Source organism: Phoca vitulina, unplaced genomic scaffold (genome assembly GCF_004348235.1).
Source record: "Phoca vitulina isolate PV1807 unplaced genomic scaffold, GSC_HSeal_1.0 scaffold20, whole genome shotgun sequence".
Taxonomy (NCBI): Eukaryota; Metazoa; Chordata; class Mammalia; order Carnivora; family Phocidae; genus Phoca; species Phoca vitulina.
Window position 1 is genome coordinate 33354835 of NW_022589723.1, and position 7534 is coordinate 33362368.

The following is a 7534-nucleotide window of genomic DNA, read 5'->3' on the forward strand; positions in this document are numbered from 1 at the left end:
GGGTGCTTTACCTCCCGGGGTCTCCTGTAAAATGCTGACAATAGTACTCACAAGGCAGGGCTGTCAGGAATACTGAGCTATTGGAAGCCCCTGGCACATGGTAGATGCTTAAGAAGGAGTGGGCATTATTATGTTTTTAAGATTCAGAGGCAGCATGAGGAGTCATGCTTGTCACGTGTTCTGTTACAGTCCCCTCGGGTCTATTTTAGCACTAGGGTCCTGTTATGTTTTGGACCTGAAGCGGGTTAACTTTGGCAAATCCGTTTCCTTAAGTGTAAGGTCCCGTAGGACTCAGGATAGTGCAGGGGGAAGCAGGGGCAACATGGGGAAAGATCAAAGCCTGGGGTCAGGCGTAAAAAGCAGGGCAAAGGGAGAATCTAAGCCCCACCTCCTCTCATTCTATCTCCTGGGACTACAGTTTCCTTTGTGTGAAAGGAAAAATAAAACCTGTAGGTGGAAAGTGTTTGCGCACAGGGGTAGGTAAACTGTGGTACAAAATATGGAACGCTTCACGAATTTGCGTGTCATCCTTGCGCAGGGGCCATGCTAATCTTCTCTGTATCGTTCCAATTTTAGTATATGTGCTGCCGAAGCGAGCACGACTCCCAGGCTTTCTCAGCTAGTATATAAAGCTAGGAATAGCAATACTTTTACAGTTATGGTGACCATGCTGAGCGCTTTTCAAAACCCCAAATATTCAAGGCGTTATGACCGTTTGTATCTCGTACATACAGTAATGGTATCTTTGTGATCACGGCCAAATTAAGTCTAATTGTGTCCCTAACCTCCCAACGTTGTGTATGCAAATGAAGGGACCATGGGAAATTGGCCCTCGGCCCGCTCGACCTCTGCGCGCCCCCGGAGGGCGCCGGGAGCACGCTCGGTCACGTGGTGCGCGCGGCTCGCGCGCCTGTTCCGCGCCGGCCGGGTTGGGCCCCCGGGGGTCGCGCGCCGGGCTCCTCTGCGAACGCGGCGGCGCAGTGGCCCCTGACACTACGGGGGGGAGGGTGCCAGGGCCTTTGGCTGGGGGCGGGGGGGGAGGGGAGGGACCGTGATGAACTTCGGGGTCCGGGGCCCCGAAGCGGCTGCGAGCGGCCGGTCGGGCCGTCCCCGCTCCAGGACCCGTGACCCCGGCGAGAGTTGGAACCACGGACCGTGAACCGGAAGGGGCTGGGCAGGGTGGCCGAGGGCTGCAGCGCGGCGGGGTGGGCCACGCTGCGCCGCTGCTTCCCCTGGGGTGCTCGGGACCCGCGCCCCGTGCTTGGAGCCAAGGGCAGGGGGTACGCTTTGGGGCCCAGGCTTTCCATAGTGTGACTCGGGGTGTGGCATCCTGGGAAAGGTCACCGTGCTTTGGTCCAGCACTGGGCCGGGCCCTTAACCCGACCCGTGTCCTTCCCCTCGATTTGCAGGTTAGAGAACAAGCTCTGGTTGGTTAATCAAGGCCAAAATCGTCCTGCCAGTTGGGAAGGAAGTTGAGCTCTGGAGGCAAGTCTGGTTACAAAACCCGATCATTTCCTTTTCCCGGGGGAACTCGAGCGAGGAAAGATTTGGGACCAGGAGTGCCACCTCCCCTTTCTCTTACCTAGACAATGCTCCCAAGGCCTTATCAGCTCAGACTTTCCTTCCTGCCTTCACTCCTTCACCAAATACCAAGCCCCTGTGACGTCAGCGCCGGGGCTGCGGGGCCAACAAGCAGGGCGCTTCGGTTCCAGCAAAGGGAGCCAGGCCAACGTGTCAGAGCATTCTCAGTTCAGTGCTGAGACGGACTGGAAAGGAAGAACCTGGGGGATAGAGAGTGACTGGGGCATGAAGGTGGGCAGGAGGGGAGGGGACATTTGAGCTGTCACTTGATATGGATGCAGTCCTGAGAGGACAGGACAGGCAGTACCAGGCAGAGGAAGACCTGGGAGCCACCTGAGTCATTATCACGCATCTGGGCAAGTCCTTCAGGCAGGAGAGGCCACTGTGGAGGTAGTTGGTGCCCCGAGGGCCTGCTCTGGCTCAGCTGTGAGCCTGATTCAAGCCACAGCCAGGGAGCACCTGGCCTGACTCTTGGGGACTTTGGAGCCCCTCCCCCGACCTGTCTTCAGTGAAATGGAAATCAGGTGCAGGCTGCCCAGCTTCTCATCTGACCTCTCTCTAAATAAGCAGTAAGCAAACACAAACCTCAGAATGCTAATATGGCCTTTATTGAGCGAAAAGAGCTAATTTGGGCAATGATGTTTCCCTCAGATTTACAAAAGGGAATTGCAAATAACCAAAAAGCGTATTAGCGTTGATGGGAGATGATGCTAATCTTCAATTAGCATCCACGTTTTTATTCATTTATTTAGAAGAAGAGGCTTTTCGTCACAGTCGATGCGCACATGTGTCACGGTGACAGGTACATCTCGTGGGTTCATAACTGCCTTATTGCAAAAACCAGCAGGAGATGGACCAAGTTGTTCACCATTTCTGGCTACACGAGCATGTGTTATTTTGAGCCAGAGGTGGGGTTTTTTTGGTCTGTTTTTCTTATTGAGCACAGAGGAGGGACATCTGAGTTCTTGCTTCCATTCCTTCCTGCATCTGTTTTTGTGACCTTGCCCAACTCCCTGGACCTCTCTGGTCCTGTTTTAGCTTCTGCAAAGTGACGAAACTGTCCTAGAGATGATCTTTGCTATCTCTCTCAGCTTTGACATGCTGTGATTTCTTTCCTTTTTTTTTTTTTTTTTTTTTTGGTAACTGGGTAACTGAAGGACTTTTTTGGAGACTATAATTAGAAAGATGGAAACATTCCACCCTTTTTGTTTTCTATTTTAGAAGGGTGGAGAATTCTGCTCATCCTTGGGTCATGGAAGACCCCGAGAACAGCCCACAGGGGCTGCCGCGGACCGAGGGTCTGGGACCGGCGGAACCCTGCAGCACTCATCCCTGAATCCTGAAGGCCCAGCGTGGAGGAAGCGTGAGGGTGGGGATGAGAGGGGCAGAGATGGATTGGATGTGACATGAAGCTGGAGGACAGATGGATGGAGGGACTCAGTGCGGAGAGAAGCAAGGGGATCCTGCCCCCAGAGACCCCAAGGGGATGGACACTAAAAGGCAACAAGTATGTGTCTGCATGGGTTGGTGGTCTCAGAGCTTCAGGGGAAGCCAGTTCCTGCTAGTCCTCAGAGCTGTTGTCTTCCCTCTACTCCGAGACCTGAGGTGGCCTGAGTCCCGACAGTCTTCCCTGAATGTCCTACGCTGCAGGACCTCAAGAGATGCAGAGTGGTTCCCCCAAACCTGTCAGGTGGAGCTTCGCACCACTCCGAGTGGGAGAGATCAGAGCCAACTTTAAATTTTGATCAATGAAGAAATGGGCTGTTTCATATTGAAAACATGTTGGTGAAGACATGAGATCTTAGGATTCTCTAACATTATTATAGTATTTCCCCTGACGTCTGGGAGCATTGAGTGTTTCCATATGTCATTCATTTGAAATAAGAAGAGCCAGGGATTCGCATCAACCCCACCAGAGGGAGGAAGAAGCAGGGATGTGGAGAAGAAGCCGTGGCCTCCTCTGTGCTGGGGACCCTGGGGACAAATGGGCGTTGGTGGCATCCAGGTGTTACCCAGAATTGTAGGGCAGGGAAGTGCTGAGTTCACAGGGCTGGCCCAGAAGCTTCTACGGCCCCAGACACAGAATGGGGCTGCAGGGGGTCTGAGTGTGGAGAAGGACCCCCCCCCCCAGGCCTAGAAATCCCTTTGAGCAATTCCTGCTCTGACTTAGACCTGGTTCTTGGAAGATCTCTTTTGAAGTATGCTCTCCCACCTAGTCACTCCAGTGTAAATGAGTTTTTTCATATTTCCTTCTTTGCCTCCCAATAAAGAAAGCCAGGGCTGGGGTGGGGGTGGGGGACAGATATAAGAAGATCTGTGTTTACTGACAGCTCAGAGGGTGGCCTCAGGGAAGAGGCAGGGTCAGCTGTGGCCAGAGGGAGTTTCTCCTTCCAAGCGTCCTAATCCCTGTGTGCTGGGAGCCCTTGCTCTTCTGGCTTGGCCCCTGCTGTGGTCAGAGCAGCTCTAATCCATCCCAGATGCCTGACCTCAGTGCTGCCCTGGAATCCTGCCCCTTCCCAGCTTGCATTTGGAGGGGGGGGGGGAGGACCACAGCCCAGGCCACACTTTTCACTCTCCCCCAGATCTCTTTTTTGGCGCCTGGAGCTTTGTAAATATCTGGCTATTTCCCCACCTGTAGGATGGTGACTCTGCTGTGAGCCTAGCAGGGCTGTTTGAACAGCAACAGCAGGGCTGATGTGAATGGCCCGAGCACCTTAGAGGAGTGGCTTCATGGGCAGTGTTTGGAATAGGCCCTGGGTATGTGGGAAGTTCACGGTCGGCATGCAAATACTCAGTGTAGGGCCGCTTGGGTGGCATAGTCGGTTAAGCATCTGAGTCTTGGTTCCAGCTGGGGTCGTGGTCTTGGGGTCGTGGGGTCGAGATCTGCACTCAGCATGGAGTCTGCTTGAGATTCTCTGTCCCTCTCCCTCTGCCCCTCCTGCTTGTGCTCTCTCTTTCTAAAATAAAGAAATCTTTATTTTTTTTTTTAAGATTTTATTTATTAATTTGACAGAGAGAGACACAGTGAGAGAAGGAACACAAGCAGGGGGAGTGGGAGAGGGAGTGCAGGCTTCCCGTGGAGCAAGGAGCCTGATGTGGGGCTCGATCCCAGAACCTGGAATCATGACCTGAGCCAAAGGCAGACGCTTAATGACTGAGCCACTCAGGCGCCCCAATAAAGAAATCTTTAAAAAAAAAAAATTCAATGTATAACCACTTCCTTACTCTTCTTTGGTCTTCTTTCCTTAATTTTGTAACTGTCTGGATGAATCAAACCTTTTAAAAAGTGAAAATAGCTTCTCTTTTTAAAGCTACTGCAGGGACTGTTTCTTCGCTACGGTAACATTTTTGTCGTAGTGCTCCTTTTCTTCGTTTTCTCCCCCACCCCTCCTTTTCTCTGCTGTGATGAGGACTGTTTTCGCTCAGAGGGCTTCAGTGCTTTGGGTCTGATAGTAGCAAGCCCTGGTTGCAGCTGTGTCTCTGGGAGGGGAAACAGCATGTTGACTCACTCACTCCTGTTCACTCAGCTTAGTGTGAACCCTTGCCCTTTCTTCTGATGTTCTGTTTCCTTCTCATGTCACAGAGATAAGCACAAGGGAGTGTTGCTCCTCTTTTGCTGATGGGGAAAACCTAGGCCTGGAGAGGAAAGTGTCACAACGAGTCAGTGACACTGGAATTTGCTCCCAAATCTCTCTGGCTCCAAGGGCTAACTTAGCACCCAGATGGAATAAAGGAGTCCCATTGGAGGGCTCTGGGAGGCTCTCTCTCTCTGTTGCCTTAACTCCTGCCTTTGAAGCATCCTTATTCTGAGCTGTTGCTGTCTGAAGGGTTCATTGTGATTTAATTCAAGACCCTCTTCTCTGGCATTCCCAGGGTAGCCTAAGATCACAGGGTGCTTAGGTTGAGGGTGTGGAAGGGACACTAGGAAAGAGGGTGCAAGAAGAATCTCCAAGTCCAAGTATGAAGGCTGCCAACTTCCTGGTTCTGTCAGTTTCTCTATGTGGGGTTGCAGATGGGAGGAGAAGTCACAAGTCCTCCGGATGCTGGCTGCCCTCCCTTGAGTCCAGATCCCACCCCACCCCCCACCCCCCTGCCCCAGCGCAAGTCATACTGACAGCACAGGGAGGTGGACCTTCTCTGAGCCAAGAAGGGCCGTATTGATGAGGGCCAGCAGTGAGCCTCGGTTTCCTCCTCTCTAAGATGGAAGTAAGGATTTCCCTACTTGCTTTATAGGGTCTTGAGGCCCAGTGGGAAATCCCACTGTGAAGTGCTAGATGGCAAAGGGTATGACTGCTGTCTCACCAGACACGCATCCCAGCCTCAGGTAGTTAAATGCTTCCCTTACCTGGTGAGCGAGGCATCTGTGCATCGGGAACAGACCTACAAAGTATGAGCACCAAGATGAACCATCACATTGTATTAATATTTTCACACCACTTAACTCTCATTAAAATGTGCTTTGCTGAATTTAATATGTGATTTCAAATGACACAACATATTAAGTGCTTAATATACTAGAAATTATGAAACTATTATAGTCGGTGCCATATGAAATAATTAGACTGAATTAAACTTTAGCAGCCAAGTGAAGGAAAGACTTCAACTTAGAATGTCTTAAAGGAGCTTAAGCCACCACTGTAATCCCCCAAATAAACGTCCAGAAATTAGGATCTTTAAATAAAAACTGAAACTGAGTCTGTACTTACACCCAGCTCTTCCGGGCTTCACTGCTGCCGAATGTTGCTGCCTTTGGGGAGGTGGGGGGCCCCCAGCACCCACCCCAGGCCAGGGCCTCGGGGTCAGGGCGTCGGTGGCCTCTCCCCCGGGAGCCTGGCTGGAGGGTGACTCAAGTGACTGGAGTAAGGAGTAAGGTCTTCTGCCTAAGGGACAGATCAGTCTTCTTTGCCCCAAATTAGCCTATTGTCAAAAAATTAAAACACAGGGTGTCTGGGTGGCTCAGATGGTTAAGCGTCTGCCTTTGGCTCAGGTCATGATCCCAGGGTCCTGGGATCGAGCCCCATGTCGGGCTCCCTGCTCAGCGGGGAGCCTGCTTCTCCCTCTCCCTTGCCTGCCACTCCCCCTGCTTGTGTTCTCTCTTTCTGTTGAATAAATAAATAAAATCTTTAAAAAAAAATTAAAACACACCCACCTTCTTTACCATTTACTGAGTGCTTCGTTTCTGGTGGGCATTTTATATCCATTTCTCTCATTTTGTCCTCAAAATGGCCTATAATACAGGCGTGTTATAGGCCGCCATGTTCAGATGAGGAAACGGGCTCAGAAAGATCAAGTGAATCATCCAAGGCCTTACAATCAGAATCCATAGTGTTCACCCTTACATCACACATGGCTGCCTCATTAGTATGTGTGTATGGGTGTGCATACGCATGTGTACACCACTTCCTATTTTTTTTAAGATTGTATTTATTTATTTGAGGTAGAGAGAGAGCAATCAAAAGAGCAGCAGCAGGGGAGCAGAGGGAGAGGGAGAAGCAGGCTCCCTGCTGAGCAGGGAACCCACCACAGGGCTCAATCCCAGGACCCCGGGATCATAACCTGAGCAGAAGGCAGACACTTAACCAACTAAGCCACCCAGGTGCCCCAAGACAACTTCTTTTAAAGAGTAAGGAATACTTTTTATCATAGGGAATACTAATTTCTTGGCTATTTGAGATGCCATGTCTCAATTACTCATATCAGTGTGAAAATACTGACCCAGTGGGCTGTTTGAAAAATATAAATTTGAGTGTAGAGACTTAAAGATACTATCATTTACTTACCAGCAAAAATAATTTTAAGCAGGAAAATTTAGCTCAAGCAAAAAAAAATGTGCTTTTCCTAAGTATCAGACTTAGGTTCTGCCTCATATAATAGAAAACCAAATCACTATTGCTTTAAGGTGACAGAGGTTAATTTCTCTGTCGCATGAGACAAGTTGTCTTTCAAGGTCTGT

The 7534-nt window shown here is 50.7% G+C and overlaps 1 non-coding gene across 1 annotated transcript; it reads right to left on the reverse strand.

The window, feature by feature from the left end:
- Positions 1-493: 493 nt before the first annotated feature.
- Positions 494-600, reverse strand: LOC116640878. Its single transcript, XR_004301095.1, has one exon. It is a non-coding gene; the product is annotated as a U6 spliceosomal RNA (small nuclear RNA).
- Positions 601-7534: the final 6934 nt, after the last annotated feature.